Here is a 19,837-nt window from a genome sequence, read left to right on the forward strand (position 1 = left end):
ACAGCATATTACCAAAGTTACTGTCAGTCAGAAAAAACATTGGGATGAATGAAATCGAGCTATTGGATTACGAAATTGGTATTCCTAATACAGCCACTGATTTACCTGGTGGGACATACTGAGTACTTCTCTCTGTCCCTGTGTAATGATTGTTTTGGAGCTTAAATGCAAAAACTGCAGTAAATTTTTCCTCATTTGTGGATTGAAAGATAATCCATATATGTTCTGGAGAACGCTCTCTCTGTTGATAGTAGAACGTTAATTTACTATCAGTTGCACAGTGCCTTTTCACAGGCACTATTTCTGAAATGGTAGCGAGGAAAATAGTTCACTTTCCTCCCAGCATGCATAGCTTTGCTTCTGTCTGCTCAAAAAGCAAAAAATGTGGGGTTGTCTGTCAGATTCAAATAACTTTTGTCACTTGGGTTTTGGAGCTTTGCTTTTGCCTTTCAGTACCCTTCTGTCATAGAAAAAGATGAACAGGGTCCTAACATACTAAAAATTATTAGTGAAACAGCAATTGTCAACCTTTTCTACCCTCTAAGATAGATTTCAACATATATATTTTTTTTCAAGAACCACTGGATAAATGCACATTCCCCAAAGATCAAAGAGAATGTTTGTTCACACAGGGTTTGGGTGTGGAAGAAGAGGAGAGCGTGCCAGTGCATTCAAGAGCTGTTCTGAACTAGGAACTGCTCCACAGGGATATGGATTTTTATCTGGGTGAAAGGCAGAGTCTTAATACAGTGATGTGTGTATGGCTTGGGACCCCTGGGCTTGCTATCCATATGACAGGAAATGCCTTAGAGAAAATATTGCTTGTTTTATTAGCCCCATTTAGTGTGGTGACTTTCAGACTTCCTTGCATGAGCTTAAGATCTTACAGTTTTCTGTTGTTGTCTATAGAATGTCCCCCTCACTTTAGTGATAATGTCTCAAATCCAACATCTGGTGAAAATCAGAGGAGGGGTAGTGCAATTAGATCCTGAAAGCTTGTGCATTTTACTTGCATTCTGTTAATATAATAAAAGCTCTTACCTTCAACCTTTTGTCATAGATTTATTTCTTATATGTAAAGCTAATTTTCCACAGTAATAAATTATGAAATAACCATAGTTCATAAATTGAACTTCCTTGCAAAGCTGCTTATAAATAGGAAGTCAAACTATCCCAAATTAAACCACACTTTCTATTATGTAGTTGTATTGGCTATTATTTTAAAGTAAAAGCAAAAGTAATTATATGAAAGAAAATAGAACATTCCTCATATTATTGCCATTACTTTCTATAAGGGGAAAAAAAACACCTTAAATTGCAGCTTATAAAGTTTGGATTTTTAAAACAATTATTTGAATGCTGACTTTGTGGGTAAAAAAGGTATGATTCATTCTGGTTTTGCATTCTTGATTCTTACATGCCTCAGTTTGGGTTTGCATTTATTTTATTTTTTTTGTTAGCACAAGTTCTTAGAAAAAGCTTCATTATTAAGCATTTCCTTCCCCTGACCTTTTTACTATAAACATTTGGGCACAGATATCCTACAAATGGGTTAGAAGGAAATAAATCACTCTTCTTAGCACTTCCCATGGTTTGCCAACTTCATTAGCCAGCTTCTGCAGATGCCCTTCCTGGCATCAAAACCCAGGAGCCTGCAGGAAACAAAAAAATGCCAGATTTCTCCTGATGCCCAGGAAGGCTTTGTTTGCTGCAGGAGATCACTGTGTGCTTTGATAAATGCCACTGTGCTGAATCAGCATGGTGGGCAGTTTAACTTTGTGACCTTCTTGAAGTTGACGGCTCCCCCCATAGACTGTCTTTGACACAGCCTATAACATAGACTGTCAAAAGTACTAAAGTAAAAGAGAGCTGTATTTATTTTACTGTTAAGTCATCTTTCCTCTGTGCAGACCTCAGGTGTGTTGGCATTCTCCTGGACAATATCATATGCTTTACTCTTTCCACCAGCTGTGTGCAAGGGTTTTTTATGTGAGGGAGTGCATTCTCTGCACAGCCCCATTCTGTCACCCTGACATTTCACACGTGCCTTTAGTGTCTGGGCCTGGTTTCTAGAATTGATTCAGAACAATTTTATAGTCTCTTGCAGCCTAAACATTGCTACTGTAACATTTACTGTATTTGGAGACACAGGGGAAGTTTTCATCTCAGATATGTATTTTTTTTTTTTAGCAGTATTATCCATATTAAAAAATAAAAGTAAAATGCAATCTACCTGTTTACCTGCTTCGGGGGGTGGGGGGTGGGGGATGAGGGGTGGAGGGGATTGAACAACCCCCCCCAAAAAAAGACAGTAAACCAAACTAACCTTCTTTTAATGCTGCAGATACAACTGAGAAATATTGGTTTTGGCGTGCTTTAAAATCTTTAAAATGTAGGTTTCTAAGCTTGAAAGTCATCTCAGAGCTTCTCAGCAGGGTAGACACAATCAAATCCTTACCTGAGAATGAGGACAAATTCCTTAGGACAACAATACAACATTTTTTCAGACAAAAAGATTTACAGAAGGCTGTGGTTAGTTAAAACAAGTGTCTTTTTCATCTCTCCCGTCTCATTCCCCAGCACATTCCAACTCCTTTCTCACTAGCAAAAATGGATGGGGTATTAAGAGTATTTTTACACAAAGTATTGCTCGGTGTTTTCATGGACGATGGCACAAAAGGGCTTTTGATGCCCCCAGCAGCCCTCTGACTCAAATAGCTGCCCACCATCTGGTGCCTGAGGGCAACCCTAAGACACCTTGTTTTCCTCAGCTAGCCACTGTTTGTAGAGCGGATAGTGACATGTCAAACAGTGCTCTGAGAGCATCTGAGCTGGGAAGATAGAAAAAGCATGAAGCAGGGTGTTCTGATCACCGACAGTATCTGAAGCAGTGGGTGATCAGACTGAAACCACCAGATTTGCCATTAAGGGGGACATAGCTTTGCAGTTTTGTTCTCTCATTAACACATAGAGCAAATGTTTTTCATGATAAATAAAAACACGTTTAACTTAAAATAAGCATGTTTTCATATATTTCTTTTGGGGTTACTTGTCCCAAATTAGAGAGCACAAAGTTAAATTACTTATAGAATATAAGGGCTATAAATGAGCCAGATTAGATAGCTATAGCAGAGACTATCCTGCATATAGCATTTTAAGGCACCAGGCCTACAAGGACATTTTCAGTTTTCCACAGAGCATTGGTCAGGACCTCTGGGCTTACATGGATTTAACACAAAAAAAGTTCTTCTCTATTCATTGTAAATGCGTAATCTGTATGGTATCTGGTACCTGGTAAAACTAAAAAATACCTCTGCTTCATCTTCTGCTTTACCCTTGCCTTTTCCCCTCCTCCCAGCATACAGTAATTTATTGCATCTTAAATTGATTTAATCACTTTACAGATCCCAGATATATTTTTGCCTTGGTAATCTGCATCCACCAGACTATCATGCCATGACTATTGTTTACCAGCATAAGGGTGGAGGGAACTAACAAGTAAATTTACTAATAATTTTTTCAATCATTTATTTTAAAAAGAACAATCTGACTATTAACACAAGCAGAAAATACTGGAAGAAATGCTGACAAAATCACTTTTTATCGCATGCTCCCGTGCACAGAATAATTTAATGCATAATATTAGCCGAAGTGTTTTCACCCCAATGCTGTGAAGACTGTGTGCTGAGAAAAGGATTTCTGAAATCCAGAAGGAATCGAAAAAAATGATGAATGGACAAGGGCTGCCACAAAATCTATATGCAATGTAGATATTGTCTTTTGAATCCCTTCCCCCAGTATAGTCTAGTTTGATTTCATTGAAGGAAAATGTCAGACGTCAATGTTCTGTCATAAATAAAGAACATTTATTTGGTAGAATAATTATATGCCAAACCAAGGACTCATGGTCCAACAGTAGCATATGCATGTCTTTATTTATGCACATACTCTGTTTATCTGTGGACTGGAACGTATATATGATCTAAAGTACATGACATTTATAAACCACTCTGATAAATAATAAATAACTTTATAATCTCTCATAAACTATGACTAAGGGTGGAACACTTCTGTCATTGCTTTTGTGTCACCTGAATATACGTACATGTGCCTATGTGCCTAAGAATTGTTATGCATTGTGCATACAATATGTATGCATGTGCATGCAACACATGCTCACCAATAAATGCTGCCATTGTGAAGAGACCTCAAAACTCTGTGGCACCAAAAGCATTTTAATAAATCCTAGCTGTAGCTCTGCATCTCTATGTTAGCCTGCGGGGGCTTCCTCACACAGGTAGGAACCTCCAGAATAAGAAGCGCAGTGGCTTCACATGCTGCACTGAGCCTGGAGGAAGCCTAGCAGCTTTAGTCCTTTAGTCCTTGCTGCTCTTCCCCTGTGGTGCCACACATCCCACATCAGGGCAGCACCACAGCCCCCAGCACTGTGTTAGCTATGGTATTCTGCACATTGGCTGGCTCATGAGAGAATAGGTAAGGTATTTTATCAAAGAGTAGTGTAAGCTGAGCATACAGGCAAGGGCTCATAAATATTCACACCACAAACCCTGGTATATCAGAATTATATTTAAGTGTAAAGGAACCTGAATTCTTGTGATGAGAAAATACAAAGGAAGGAACCCAAACAGTCTTAACTCTAGCTCCACTTCTAACAAGAAAGTTAATCTTTAAAAATCAGAGGTCTTGGAATTACAGAATCATTGAAATGATAGTCATAATGAGATGCCATTTGATATTTTCTATCCAATATGTTATTATGGTGAGGAGAACAGCTACGTGAGATGCTGATATGAAGCATATTAAGGCGCGTGGAAGGGTGCCTAGGTAGTCTCAGGCACAATGCAAAATAGGGTTGCAAAGAGACAAAGATGGGAAAGAAACAGAGCATCCTTATGCTGTCATTTATTTTCTCACTGAACCCAGAGAATGCAGCATACTGTGATCTTGTCTAGTGATGCAGGATTCTGGTCAAATTCTAAACATCCTCATTTGTTCTCACCTTTTTTATATGTACAAAGAGCCAATATGCAGAAAAATATGTGTAAAGAGGAACAAGTGTGAAACTTTCTCCCGAGTACTATGAAAATGGTGACATAACTTCGGTATTAAAATGGTGAACTATCTTCAGAAGGATTTCTTGTTTTACAGTTTTGTGACCTATGTACCTTTCTTACTTTTTATTCACCTTATGGAGCTTCTTGTAACAATGGATGATATATGCCTGCTGTCAATATGTGGGCAGGCAGCCTGATTCAACTGTATTTTCCTATAGTGTAGTGTTCCATTCTGTGAGATCAGAACACTCTCAAAACCTGTTTCAGACATTGAGTACTAATAATGCTCTTTACCACATAGGTGGCACATTATACCTCTCAGGAACACATTCTTTCTCACCGCTTGCCTAAAACTAAAGAAAACTGTATATTGTGGGTGGAAGTACAGTATCTTTGTGCAACAAAGATGGGATCTGGGATATCTAAGGCAGGAAAAATCTTTTTTCCTACCATTGGTTTCTTTGTCTTGCACCATTCCACTTCATTCTGCTTTTTTATTGCAAAAGACTAATGTTTTTATTCTCTGAGAGAAAGCAAATTAGCACTTTTTTTTTTTTTAATCAGGTATTTGAGGCTGCAGGTGCAGCTACCATTTCCAAAGACAAAATGGACCTATTACTTATCGGAGATATGCAAAGTACTTATGTCATATACACTTTGTTCTCCTTTGCTTACAGTTCTTATTGTTGTAAAAATCAAATTTATTCTGGGCATAATAACTAGATGAAGTTTGCTTTCATACATGAAGATGACAGAGGCACGCAATATGCAATTACACACAATACCTACATACGTTTAAAAGAGCTACTTTACAGACAGCAAAATTGCCCCTTTCTGTGTCAGTGATAGCCTTTGCCAACAGTGTTGCATTTATCTGATATTCACAATTAATTCAGTAACTGCTTCTTTACAACAAAAAATGTCTTTCTTTCAACAGATTTTTTTACTACAAATGGCCATTCTAATGTAACTGCCATTCATCTTTACATCACATTATCACTGAGTGATTACTCAGTAAATTTTAGACAATGTAGTTGTTACCTTCAGCTTCAGTATTTGCATATAATGCATAGTTGATCAATAGAACTGAATTTTCTGAAGAAAAAACCCTAGGTACACTATTAGCTATTTGTTCAGCATCAAATGCAGAGGCATACTGATTTGGCTATTGCCTTCTTTAGACATACTCTGATGCAGTTTCAGTCTTGCAAAACTTTACTAAGTAACATGTATGTGCATTTAAATGCATCTGAAGATTTTGCAGATAAAGCCACCTACTGAGGAAAAATACATTTTCTTTGAGAAGATACTTTGTAAAACACTGTTTTTCCTTGCAAAGACTCATTCCAGGTATTTGATCTGAATTCCATTGATTCATAGCCTTTTACCTGGGTGGAAATACATATTTGTGACTTGATACAGTAGATAGGGTATGGAGTCAAGAAGATACAGTAATAAAGGAAACCTGAGGGACAGCTATTAACTTGTTCAGATACCAACTTCGGAAAGCAGGCAAAGGTCTAGTAAGTATCGCACTTTAAAAGGATATGAGAGTGATCCAGAATATATTAGATCGACTGTGTTGTAAGTCATTTAGAATTCAGTATGTCAAAGTACAGAAACCTTGTGGCTTTTTAAGAGTGATGCCGGAGTAAATTTGCATTCTATTATTTCCATATTAGGTTATTATGTCCCCTAGGCCTTAGTAATGACTACAGAAAGCAATTCCAGATGAATTATGCTTGTGAAAACACGCATACGTGGCTGCTGCTTGGCAGCGACAGCTTTATACATGTCCAGCTAAACTACAGTGACACATACCAAATACTTCAACATGATATTAAATTGTTTATGTCTCTAACAAATGTCAAAAAATGAACACTATCAGGCTGAAACACTGGACTTTGTTTTCGTAAAGACCTGATACGACAAACATCACCGAGATCCCATTAAGCTCCACTATCGAATAAAGAGTTGCACTTAATCTTGTCCACAGGCAGAGCAGACAAATGTAGCTCTCGAGGTGCACAGTGTGCTGCTGCTGCCCCCTTAAGACAAGTAAACATAAATAAATGTATGTGTGCTGTAGTTTTCTTTCTGCATTTTGTCAAAGACCTTTTTCTATGAGCTATTAAAGAGCGATTATAGTAAGAGGCTTGCCTGGCATAAGCTGACACAATAAATCCAGTCTATTACAAGACGTATAAAAAACCAAGGTTTAGTTTAAGGACCTCAAAGTGTATGACAACCAGATATTTATATATTTTTTTGACAATTCATATATGAAACTTTAAGACAGCAAAGCCCAAACTGTGAAAACAAAGATATAGTTAATGCCACTAAAACCTGAAGAAGAGCTATTAGCAGGGAGAAAAAAGGTTCCATCCCTACCCATGCACTTTAGGATGACATACAGCTCAGTAACCTCGATAGGCCATGAGATGATTATGTGAAAACTATAGCAAGGATGAGTTATTATCACTTTCCATTCCTTTAACCTTTGTCAAGAGACCTGATTAATGTTTGGTCATTTGCTCCTCTCTTTAAATTTTGTGTAAGACTCGGATATTAGAATTTTAATGGCTGCTTATAGATGTCCTTTGAAACTGAATTGCATAGGGTAATATTTTGACCTAGAATGATGTTCTCCATTTTCACTTGGCTGTTCACCTCTGCATCTTTGAATCGAGTTTGGCCAGACATAGCAGGGAAGGCAGAAAAGTTAACTCACTAAGTATAAATGGATGAGGTTTTGCCTTCTTTCTCTCTATTAAGAAACTTAGTATTGCAAGGCCACAGAGGCACAGTGAGATCTAAGTAAGTTTAATTAATGAACTTATAAAAACTGTAAGACCTGCAGCTTTCAATAGTTTCTGATGACTTTTGAATTATAAAACAAAATGTGTACTCCAGTTGAAAAATGAGTACAGCCAATTAAACTACACTATTGCAGGGTAGCATGGTACTAACCTCCCACACACGCACTTGAAGAAATTTCCAGTTGCCAGTTCTTTTTGTAATACCTTTAACTGTGCATGCAGGTATCATCCTAAGACAATCTATCCCTGACCATGAAAACCTTCAAGTATTAACGCACATTTTTAAGTAGGGACAGAGAAAATAAGATCATATGTTTTCATAATAGAAAGACATAATGTGGAGCAGCCCCAACTTGTGCGCATAAAGAACTCTGCTAAGGGAGAAATAGAAAGGCAAATTTCTTTTCTTGCTGGGTATGGTATGTCAGGTACACTGTAAATTCAGACTACAAAGGAAAAACAATTCTGTTGCTGATTGTCCTCCAGCAACATATCAAAATAATTGTAATACTGTACTTCCTTTTCCTATTGTGTGGCAGAAATACAAGACTTCTGGAGATACTTTCTTTAGAATTAAAAAGCCATAAAATGTCTGATTAAACTTTTCCCAGCTTGTTGTTCACACAAGTAGAGTAAGTGAAACCTGTGTGTGTTTACTAGACGTGAACAAATGAAAGGAAAATGTCTCTGTGAATAATTGTTAAGATTCAAAAGAATTGTCACTATCAGAATGGCCACAACAGCACCAATGTTTTCTGGAAAAATAACCAAAATGATGACCTGAAAAGGCTATGAAAGTCACCTTCAAGCTCACCCATGATTCTCCACATAATTTGGTTATTTAATAAAAGGTATATAGTCTCTATTCTACTTTTATGCGATGATCTTTAGATCATGACAGCAACAGCGCTATTAGTGTGATTATTTAAATCTACTAAGTAAAGAGCAAATACAAACCCACACTTGCTGTTTGTCTATTAGGCACAAAAAATATTTTTGTTTACCTAATGCTCCTTCTCTCAGCATTCAGTGTATTTTTTAGAGGCAATCATAACTCCAAATGCAAACCCTGTGGCCAGAGTGAAATTCCTCATGTGCTGAAGTATTTTAAATGTATTTGCTGGAGCAAAATCACACAACATAAATCAGCTTTTGAGGGCCCCAAGTATGTAACAATACTACAAAATGAATATTTCAATACAACTCTATGAAAGATCTTGAATTATTATTTGGGAAACTACTAAAAAAAAATTAAATTACTTTCCGGAATTTTACAATATAGCTGTGAATAAATCCAAAGTGGAGAAAAGGGTAAAAATAAATATACAATTTGTTCAGAAATATTTATGGGTTTCCAACTTTTGCCTAAGTGAAATCGAAGAACACCATGTCAGAGGCAGAGGATGCTGAGGGCTTGTCACTAAGAAGCACTTAGAATGGCTGGTGCATTTTCATAAGAGCAGTCCTTTCTACAGCTTGGCACTTCAAGTCAAACAAAACAATACAATGTACTTCATACTGCTTTTGTCTGAGAGCATGTACTCTTCCTAAAAAGAAATAAAAATACATTTTGAAGACTACTTAAAATATTTTTCTTTTGCTTTTCTCACCATGATTTTCGTCTCCCTTTCATTGTTAGTGTTCATTTGGTTTTGATGTTTCTTTCTGCTTGTCCAGTTAACGTGCCTGAACTAAGTTTTGTACCTTTCTGTGTATTTATAAAATCCTATATATTCTGAGAAAGTTTATTTATCACAGTGAAAACTTCAACTGCCTTTCAGTTTACCTTTTTGACTGGGCACATTTTCAATGCTTTCTTTGATACTCTATAGCCCTGTGGTTGACAGCTTTATCCAAAGCACTTTCTAATATAACATCATGTGTAGTTTCCATCGTGCTGCTAGTACTAATGTATGCAGAAAATTCTCAGGTGAAATTTCCTTTAAAAACTATGCAAACCTCTCATATTCTGTTACTTAAATGTCATTACACATGTGAGGGGTTATGTCATGTTCTGCTGATGAAATTTCATCCTTTCAACTATTACAAGTATCTACAGATTTTAACATATTTTAACAAAGCATTGCTTTTATCATGATGCATTTGTTCTGCAAATTTTTATGTATGTGAGTGCTTAAAACCACTGGTTCAATATTAGCCACAAAGCAAGGGCTTTAATGTATCACAATCTTGCTCATAATATGAATCAGATTTCCATAACTGTGTTGAATAAATAACTGCTTTCAACACATTTAATTGGCACAGCTTCATGGCATGTGTACGTTATCTATGTGTGGGTAAAGTACAGGACAATGGAGGTTCTGTGTTTTCATTACTTCATCCTGATTCTGATCTTCCCCCTTTTAGTAAAATTAACCAAGCAATTGTAGCATAAAACTGATACATGTTTTATGAATCAGAATCAGACTTACTTCCATGACAGAGTGGCACTATCCCTTGCAGATTGTTCCATATCATTTCTTTCAAAGGCTTGGGTAGTCATTCCTCATGTGCACTCATCTTGGACTTCAGTGTAATCTTCCTTCTTCCTTTTACCTGTCATATTAGATACTTTTTCCTATTTATCTGTATGATGAAAAATCAGCTAGACCATATGCTGTGACTATTTCTTAACAGGGAAAAATAAATCGATGCCCTCCTGGCTTTTGAACTCACACAAGTGGAGATATCCAAATTACTGCACTTAAAATATCACACAAGCTCATTTCCTGACTTATTGGAACGCTTATGCTCTATTATTAACCTCAGTCCAATGAAAGATTCCCTTTCAGTCTTTAATCTTCTGTCTACTGTTTAATTTGGGGGGGGGGGGTGGTGTTAAAATTTTATATTCATATTCATTATGCATATAGAAGTACAAAAGTACTCAGCAGTCAGAGGAAATCAAATTTTGTGAGTTCCTTGAAGCTTTCTATGTATCATAGACATTTCCCAAGCCAAAATATTGCAGTGCTAAATATTGATTTTGATATTAAACTTGTAGAGTATATTTTAGTCTGGCCATTACAAAATATCCCCTTTGCTTATGCAAATAAATCTATGCACAATTTAGGTAATTTGACATAAAAGTTTCCTATTAATATGGAAAAACATCTATCTGGATCTCAATAGAAGGAAATATCTACATCAGTTATTTATGTTCATAAGTTTAAACTGAAAAGAGATTGTTCGCATAATGCTGTCACCAATATCTCTAGGTTGATTTTGCTGCTCAGTCTTTAATTGTGATGTTTGCATTTGTAAGCATTTGTTCTACATTCCCTGGTTATGTGGGCTACTGTTACAAATCACTGCTACTTCCCAGTTGGCTTTATTAAAATCATTGGGGTTTGATTGGAATTTTTGGTGTCAGTCATGGTGGAGGTTAACTCTTTAACACACAGGTTAAACAGTACTTAAATGGTTTAATAACAAACAGTAGAAAATAGAATTGGAGGTGTTGAGTGGACTTGGGGCTGGGGCTGGGGAGAACACCTGAGTGTTATCTTGACTAGTGAAAGAAAAACATTAATCCTCCAGGTATATGTAATTCAGCTTTCAGAAAGTCTCACTATAGCATAGTGGAATAGCATATAGACAATATACTGTGACTTTTTCTTAACAGGGAAAAATAAATCAGTGCCTTCCTAGCTTAGATGACACCTCTATCAATACATTAGGCAGGGACAGCTGGAGAGTAAATTCAAGCCATAAGTATCTGATCATGATTATTGCTTCACTGTTGGCTTATTCCTTTGCATAGTTTTCGTCATGCCAGTTAGCATTTTTGGGAGACAGACAATACGAAACAGGGAGGGGTGGCTGGTAGACAACATGGTTTTGCTATGATTCAGAGGGACCATGAAAGGCTGGAGAAATGGGCTGACAGGAAGATCATGAAGTTCAACAAGGGGGAGCTCCAAAATCTTGCACCTGGGGAGAAATAACCCCGTGCACCAGCAGACATTGGGGACTGACCCATTCTTTGCAGTTTTGCAAAGAAAGCCCTGGGAACCCTGGTGGGAAAAAAGTTTGGTATTAGCCAGCAAAATGTTTTCATGGCAAACGCAGCCAGCAGCATGTTGTGCTGCATTAGGAAGAGCATCACTAGCAGTTTGAGAGAGGTGATCCTTCCTCTCTATCAGCATAGGAAGTACAGCACCTCTGAAGTGATGCATCCCGTTCTGGGCTCCCCAGGAAAAGGGAAGAATTCCAGCAAAGGCCCACAAAGCTGATTAATGGATAGGAGCATATCGCATTAGGAAAGGTTGAGAGAGCTGGGACTGTTTGGCCCAGACAAGAGAAGTCTCATCAAGAGATCTTATTAACATCTGAAGGGAGGGGGTAGAGAAGACAGAGCCAGACTCTTTATATTGAAAATCAAAATACCAGAAAATTCTATCTGACCACAGGAAAACCTTTTTTGGGGGGTGGGGGCATTTTTGGTTTTGTTTTAATTTAGAGGGTGCTCAAACACTGGCACAAGTTACCTAGAGAGTTTTTGGAGTCTCAGTCCTTGTAGTTTTTGAAAACATGAATAGACACAGTCCTGGACAACCTGCTCTTGCTGACCCTGCTTGAGCAGGGTAGTTGGACTACATAGTACCTCAAAAGGTGCACTATGAACCTAAGCAGTTCTGTGATTCTGTGAAGTACAGTTTAGGGAAGTACAATAGATGCTTCCAACAGGCAGTCTGTATGAAATTGCACTATATTAGGCTCCTTCAGGTGTCCATGGTCCTTTAACAGTATGCTTTTACTCTTTCCAATACTCGCTTAAGCATAGGAATGCAACATCTCAGGGCAGGAAACTAATGCAATGATCACCCTGGTGGGTGATGGTGCAATAAAATTTACGGACTGTCATTGACATGCCTCGGCCCCTCTCCAGAATCATAGAAATGATGTCAAGATTATATGAACTGCACATTCACATCATTTCAGGATCTTAAAAAAAAAGGAAAGAAAAGAAAATGTACAAAAATTTGCAGCTATGCCTTAGGATCATTATGTGAGGCTCAGAAAAGACCCAAGTCTAGTTACTAATTATTGTGGATACAGGCAGGCTGTGACAATTAGCCAGTACAATTCCTGGCACTGTTCTACTCTGTAGTAAGGATATCTAGAGACCTGTTTCAAGCACATTCTCCTGAGTACTTCAAAACAGAGAGGGGGTTTGGAGGATTATCCTTTGCGCACTGTGCCTGCTGTTCAACTGTGCAGTCTACTAAGCCTTAAAAAAGACAGGGAAAAACTCACAAACAAACCTAAGAATCATCCAGATTTTTTGAAAAAATATTATGCCATCCTAAAAACTTTCCCAGCTGCCACCCATACTACACAAGACATTGGACTGATTTTAGTAAGCACATTCTCTCACAAAATGTCACTTTAGCACTTCCATAAAGATGGCCTTGTGGTTCATTTTCCTGAGGTATCTGTGTTTATTGCTAATACTTTTTTTTCAACCTGATTTATTTGTTATAAATTACAATATATAGCGTTATTACTGCTGGAGTTAGGTAGCAAAGAAACTTTCAGAGGGCAAAAAATCCTCTGTGCTTCTTCACTCAGGTTAATGGGACTAAAACAGGAAAGTATAATTGGGGCTATTCTCCAACATTATAGATTGAAAAAAAAATAAAAAAAACCAAACACACACACACACACACACAAAAAAAAAAAGCCAACACCACCAAAACCAGGAAACTAAGCTATATAAGATTTTCCTAAGAATAATAATCTTTAATTAAACCTTATATATATATATATATATATATATATATATGTATATGTATATGTATATTTTATCTCGATGGCAGGTAATACAGGAACCAATTTCTGTGTTCTGCAGGTGTGCAGTGCATTGTCACTGAAGCCTTCCTGAACTATTTGAAAAGAGAAGCTGGTGTATGCCACTGTACACCAGTCTGGGAGCAGTCTCCTATGTTTTGTCTCCTTAACTGTACTCAGTGCATGTAGACAACATTCTAGGTTACGTTCATCTCAACCTATGGAGAAAAAAACCCCAATCTATTCAGAAAACAGTAAATGATTTCTCATCTGTTTTCATTTTAGAAAATATTTTAACTGTATCTTTAATATTAAAAATGAGAGCATCTTGATCAGATTCAGTAATAATTGATTAACTAAGATTTGAACCATTTTTGCCATAAGTGAAAACCGAAATGGATTAGAAAAAAAGTAATACAAGAAATCTGAAATAAACCTTTACTTTTACTATACTTGAACATACATACAGGATAAGTACCTCTGATGAATCTTGACTGAACAAAATCCAGCTCATAGAGCACATTCACTCCCAAGATAATTCTAGAAACATCTTTATTAAGTTTTCCTGCTGCATAGTAAGTTATACAAAACAGAATATAATCATAAGGGATTTTGTGGTATTTACTTCAATTTTTCATTTGGTTACTAACTTAACAACTCATTAGTTATTATTATAACTAACTTTCTACTTTGAAATACAGAGGAAATCAAAGACCTCTGGAAAGACCATGGGTTTAGATTATCTTATTGTTATGAATATTTATTTGTTCCATGTTTTGACTGCTTACTTGAATGACAATTTTTTTCTGGGTTTTTTTTCATTTGTAAATGTGACACAGCTAAATTTGGAAGAATTTTAATTATTCAATTTCTTGGGTTTGATTCATTCAGATAGGCAATTCTGTTATTATTTCATTATTTCTTATCCAAATTCTGCAGCCTTTTACTTATGTTTGTTGCTCTCATTCTTTCATACTTTTGTTCTAATCCACTTTATTTCTTAACCCAGAAACATGCAAGAAAACACTCTGAAAAACAAATTGCAGTAATACTACTGCTGCTACTACAGTGAAATGTGGGTTTGTTTTTTAGCATGTTCCTGCTTCCTGTATTCACAAGGTCTAAAATTTTAATCCACAACCTGAAGAATCATGTCTGCTTTTTAAACTCAATCATAAGCCACAGAGGTAGTTGGCACAGTACTTGAAGTAAAAAGCTATATGTGATTATATCAGTGTCAGTTCTTGATGGAATTAATTTACTGCTGTGACACTGTAAGAACACCTGGAGCTTCATATCCTAAACATTTCCCCTTGTCTCTGATAATTAATGAATTCCGTAAGGAAGTGCACAAGATTTATGAAATCAGGCTGGTGTTCCCAAATAACATTACCACTTGGAATCTTTTCTTTTACAGGAAACAAAGAGATAATATTTTTTGTTGACTCTAATAATAACTAGGTTTTCTTTGCTCTTAAGGCAGGTATTTTCTGCCAAATCATTTCAGTGGTGATAAATAGTTACCTATCTTTCTCACACAACCAATGGAATTTTTCTTTTTACTGGACTAGGGTAACACTTCTCTTGAACTGCTTATGGTATGATGCAGTAAAAAACATACTAAGATAGAGAGCACCATACTCCTAATTATTTTTGTTATTTAATGAGCCCCATATATGCCAGGCATTTTCCTAACACAGAAGCAGACCTAAAGTCCTGAGTATTTTCTGAAGGACAAAACCACTTTTTTTCAAACACTGAAAAATACATAATCTAAAAAATCACCAGAAGCTGCAACTTTGTGAGATGTGTTATCTTAGTAGTGATATAGTATAATAGAATTGTCACTGTCTGAGTACCAGTCCTTTCTGCAGTCCCCTTGGTAAGGTTCCAGATATAAATGAGGCAGCAAACAGGGACACAAATGTTGATCAGACATTACAAAAAAAGGCAGTAATTATAGGGGTGGTAGAAAGAGAAAAAAAATAATCAATTGGTATTACTTTTTCCTCTAACCTTTCTACTCTTCTTGAAGTCCTGAATGGATTCTCCATTTTTGTTTACATTAGAAGGCTTGTGGGTTTGTTATTCATTTATGAATGAATGTTAATTTATATTGATCTCAGTGCCTTGTTTATTATAATCTTCTGGGTAACAAATTATTCTAAGGTGATATATTTGGAGTGAATTGTAGTCCTGGAGGCAGAATCAATATACATAGGGAAGTCTGAAGAAACAGTTCTGCTTTGAAGCACATTGTAGTTAAAAAAGATTAATCTGGAAGGCACAGATAAAGACATAGAAACAAGACACCTACAGAGAGATGGTAGTAATAGGAGCTATGAGAGATATTAGGAAAGAACAAGACAAGGTGGCTGACACCACAGATTGTAATACTTGGAAGCCAGCTCCCTCCTTGTCCAGAGTACTGGACCTGCCTGGGATCAAAGATGCTTGTACAGGCAGGGTAAGAATCTTCCTTACCTATTGTGTAGCTTTGCAACTATTTAGCAAAATAATGAGTTAGAAAAAAGCACAGCAGTCAAAGCTGCACTTTATGTTAAAGTAGATGAAACCCTGCATATGTGCCCTGGTTTCAGCTGGGATACAGCTGATAACACATTGATGGTTTAAATTGTTTCTAAGTAGTGTTTATACTCAGTCAAGGAATTTTCAGCATCTCAGGCCCTGCCAGCAAGGCTGGGGGTACACAAGAAATTGGGAGGGACACAGCCAGGGCAGCTGACCCCAATTTACCAAAGAGATATTCCATATCATATGTTGTCTTGGTCAGTATGTAAAGCTGGGAGAAGAAGGAAGGAGGGGACATTTGGAGTTAGGCCCTTTGTCTTCCCAAGTATCCGTTACACGTGATGGAGCCCAGCTTTCCTGGGGATGGCTGAGCACCTGCCTGCCCATGGGAAGTGGTGAGTGAATTCTTTGTCGTTTGCTTGAAGACTTTGATTCTATACAGAATTTTACAGTAGGGTGAATTTTGTATTTTGCACATTGTCTTCCTTTTCCTGATTCTCCAGCACTCTTTTGCCATCCATTCAACAAACAAGAAACAGAATAAAGCAATAACTAGATGCACTAATCTAAAATATTATTCTGCATATTTCCAAACAAAATGAAAATTAAATTCATGTTCATAAATTACTACTTCCCAAATACATGCTTAACTCATCAATACCGACTTTGTGGGTCATGTATGTACCTCTAGAATTTTAACTATGTATTGGTTTCGCATACTACATCTTCAGCAATGACTCAAATGTTTGTCTTTGTTAGCTGAAGGAGAATTGCAGCTCAGAGCATAGTGTTGACAGTGCAGATCTGCCTTTTCAGGGCATAGCTGAGGCTCAAATGGGCGTTGGTACACAGCACAAAATATTCCCAATTCAAAATGTTAAATATGTTGTGAATTATAATAAAAAATTTTGAACACTAAATAAATAGTATGGAGGCTTTCTTCTTTAATCAGGACTGAGAAGAAACTAGAGTCAGAGCACATGTCATCAATTTATAAAGATTAAAATTAGGGGAGTTTTACAATTATTGAAAGTTGACTACTACCTACTTATAAGAAATATAAATATACATCTGTACTATTCTGAGCATGTGTAGGGATGCTAGGACTGGCTGGTGAAAGAAATATTGTGATCTGTGACACTTCAATGTCATTGTGCATGGTGAGGTACTTCCATGGAAAGCCACTTACTTTTGTGGATGGACAGATATCAAAGTAGGCTGATCCTATGCCAGAGCAGACCACTGTAATCCAAGCAAGTCCTTTGGAGAGTGATAAGTATAATCAAAAAGAAAGTAATATATTTACTGAGCAGTAATAGAATGTTTTCTAATAACACTCAGTTTGAAGTATTGCCAAGTCTTTCTTAAGGAGTAATGGAAATGCTATGTCAGTACGAATAAGAAAAGATTATTTTCTCCAGCAATAAAATGAATGATAGAATAGTTTATTACTGTTGCCAGAAAATTTATACTGACAAGTATACCTATATAATTCATTGCATGACAAAGAACATTGTATTGTCTTGTCAAAGAAAAGCATCATTTTAATTTAAGATGAATTGTACTTTACTAGCTGAAACAGACTTATAGATCATAGATCTGAGTAATGAAACTGGTCTAAAGAAAACAGCTAAGACATTATTTAACAATTATCTGATTAGAACAGCTTAGTCCTTGATTAGGGTTTCTAGCATTTTGAAGACAATATTCTGCATGAACTGGTTCATTTTACAAAATCAAAATACCTTCCATAATATCAAGCTTTAAAGTTTAAATATACCTCAAGGTATCTCAGTTGCTTTACATGAAGGAGGGGAAAAATCATTCTGTCATCCTCTGCTTTGTAAGAATTGTTCTAAAAAATTATGGTCCTCCTGGAGACATTTTAATCACTTATTTTATTTGAATCACGCAAAGCATGTTATTAATAGATATAACTCCTCAAAGGGCCTCACTTTGTTAAGTAAAATAGGGCTGAGTCAGTGTGGTACACATTAGTGTAATGACACAATATGTAAAAATGGATCTCTCAATCTCTTTCACCCAGGACAAAATGTGGTGTGAAGTCATTTCCACAGAGGACAAACAGCATGTTTGAAATCACCAATTTTGACATTTAGGGATGGTTTTGTTCTCAGTTAGGTTGAAGTGAACGTAATGCATGCTACTATGGCATAACTGAAAGCAAGATCATTTCAGAGCTCAGTAATTGTCCAGAGGAAGAGGGACAAGTACAGAGGAAGAACCTGGAAAATAAAAATGACAATTAAACCAAACACAACCAAACCCTAACAGCAGCAAAAAAATACATCTGGCAAACAAAACTCTTGAAAGGATTTGTTCACTTCCCAAAAGGATCTCTTCTGCTAGCTCAATGATTGCACCGGGGGGTGGGGGGGGGGTGGGGGGTGGGGGAAATAAAAGAAATTGGATGCTTAGACTAATAGAAGATTTAAAAGATTGATCAGAGTGGATATTTCTTTCTTTTTCCTGACAACGTTTGCTTAGAAATCCAAGTATGGAGTAGGTTTTAATTTATTTGATAAAGTGCTCAGCTGCTTCCCTTCTTCCCCTTCAGATAAAAAAGGGTGTTAGAAAGAAAGCGACTAAATATACTGATAAAGTAATAGCAATCCTTTTCTTTTGCACATTTTGATTGTCAGTAACTAATGAGAAACCAAATATATCTGTAATCCTTAAAGGTTTTAAATCACATTAAGCCTGATGCAAATTACCTTAGGATAGGATTGGATATTTAATGGTATCCATTATAATAATAATGAAAAAAGACATGAAACAAAGTGGAAACAGGCAGTTACTCTCACATTTAACAAGTAGAACATACAAATTATTAAATTAATGCAAGCTCACTGAAGTTGATGAGTAAGAGGACTCATTTTTAAAACAATTTTTGTTGTATTTTAAACACTTCTTTCTGCTGAAGTTCATAATCTTTCCAATTGAAAAAATAATTTTTAAAAATGTCCTTATTTATAATGTTGCTACAAAAACTGGGGTGTTTCCTCTAAGGAAAGGCAGGCTGCCTGGTTAGCTGAGCAGGTGTCTATTATCAGAATATGTCCCTGGATTATGATAAACAAGACATGCTGGTGCTAAAGCACACCTCCATTGACATACTTTTAGAGATCTAGATAAGCATTCTGAAGCTACTACTGACACAACAGTGTATTTTATATCATAGGAAGTTACTTCAGAAACCAAATTTAGAGTCCAATCACTTCAAGAGACCAATAAAAAGTGAAGCAGCAGAAACAGGATGGGAACCAAATACGAAGTTTCTCTTGAGTTTTTCAGTAAAGATTAAACTCTCTAATGTATTGTGCATATAAGTATTTAAATCCTGAGTTTATTTTATTTTTACTATATTTTCTCAGTTCTCTGGCCAGCTGTTTTTCATCTAAAGAAAAGCCAAAACTGAGTTTCTGTGGGATGCTCAAGAGCTGTAGCCTATTTTCATAGCACAACAGAAAGACAATGTCTGATCTGCAAAACCACAGCAGGAATGATCATATATTTTCTATTGCCTACTGAGCATATATTAGATTTTATGACTAGATGGTATTTGTTGTGAGGAAACAAATGGGGCAAAGAACAGGA

This window comes from Falco peregrinus, chromosome Z, assembly GCF_023634155.1.
Source record: "Falco peregrinus isolate bFalPer1 chromosome Z, bFalPer1.pri, whole genome shotgun sequence".
In the NCBI taxonomy this organism is placed as follows: Eukaryota; Metazoa; Chordata; class Aves; order Falconiformes; family Falconidae; genus Falco; species Falco peregrinus.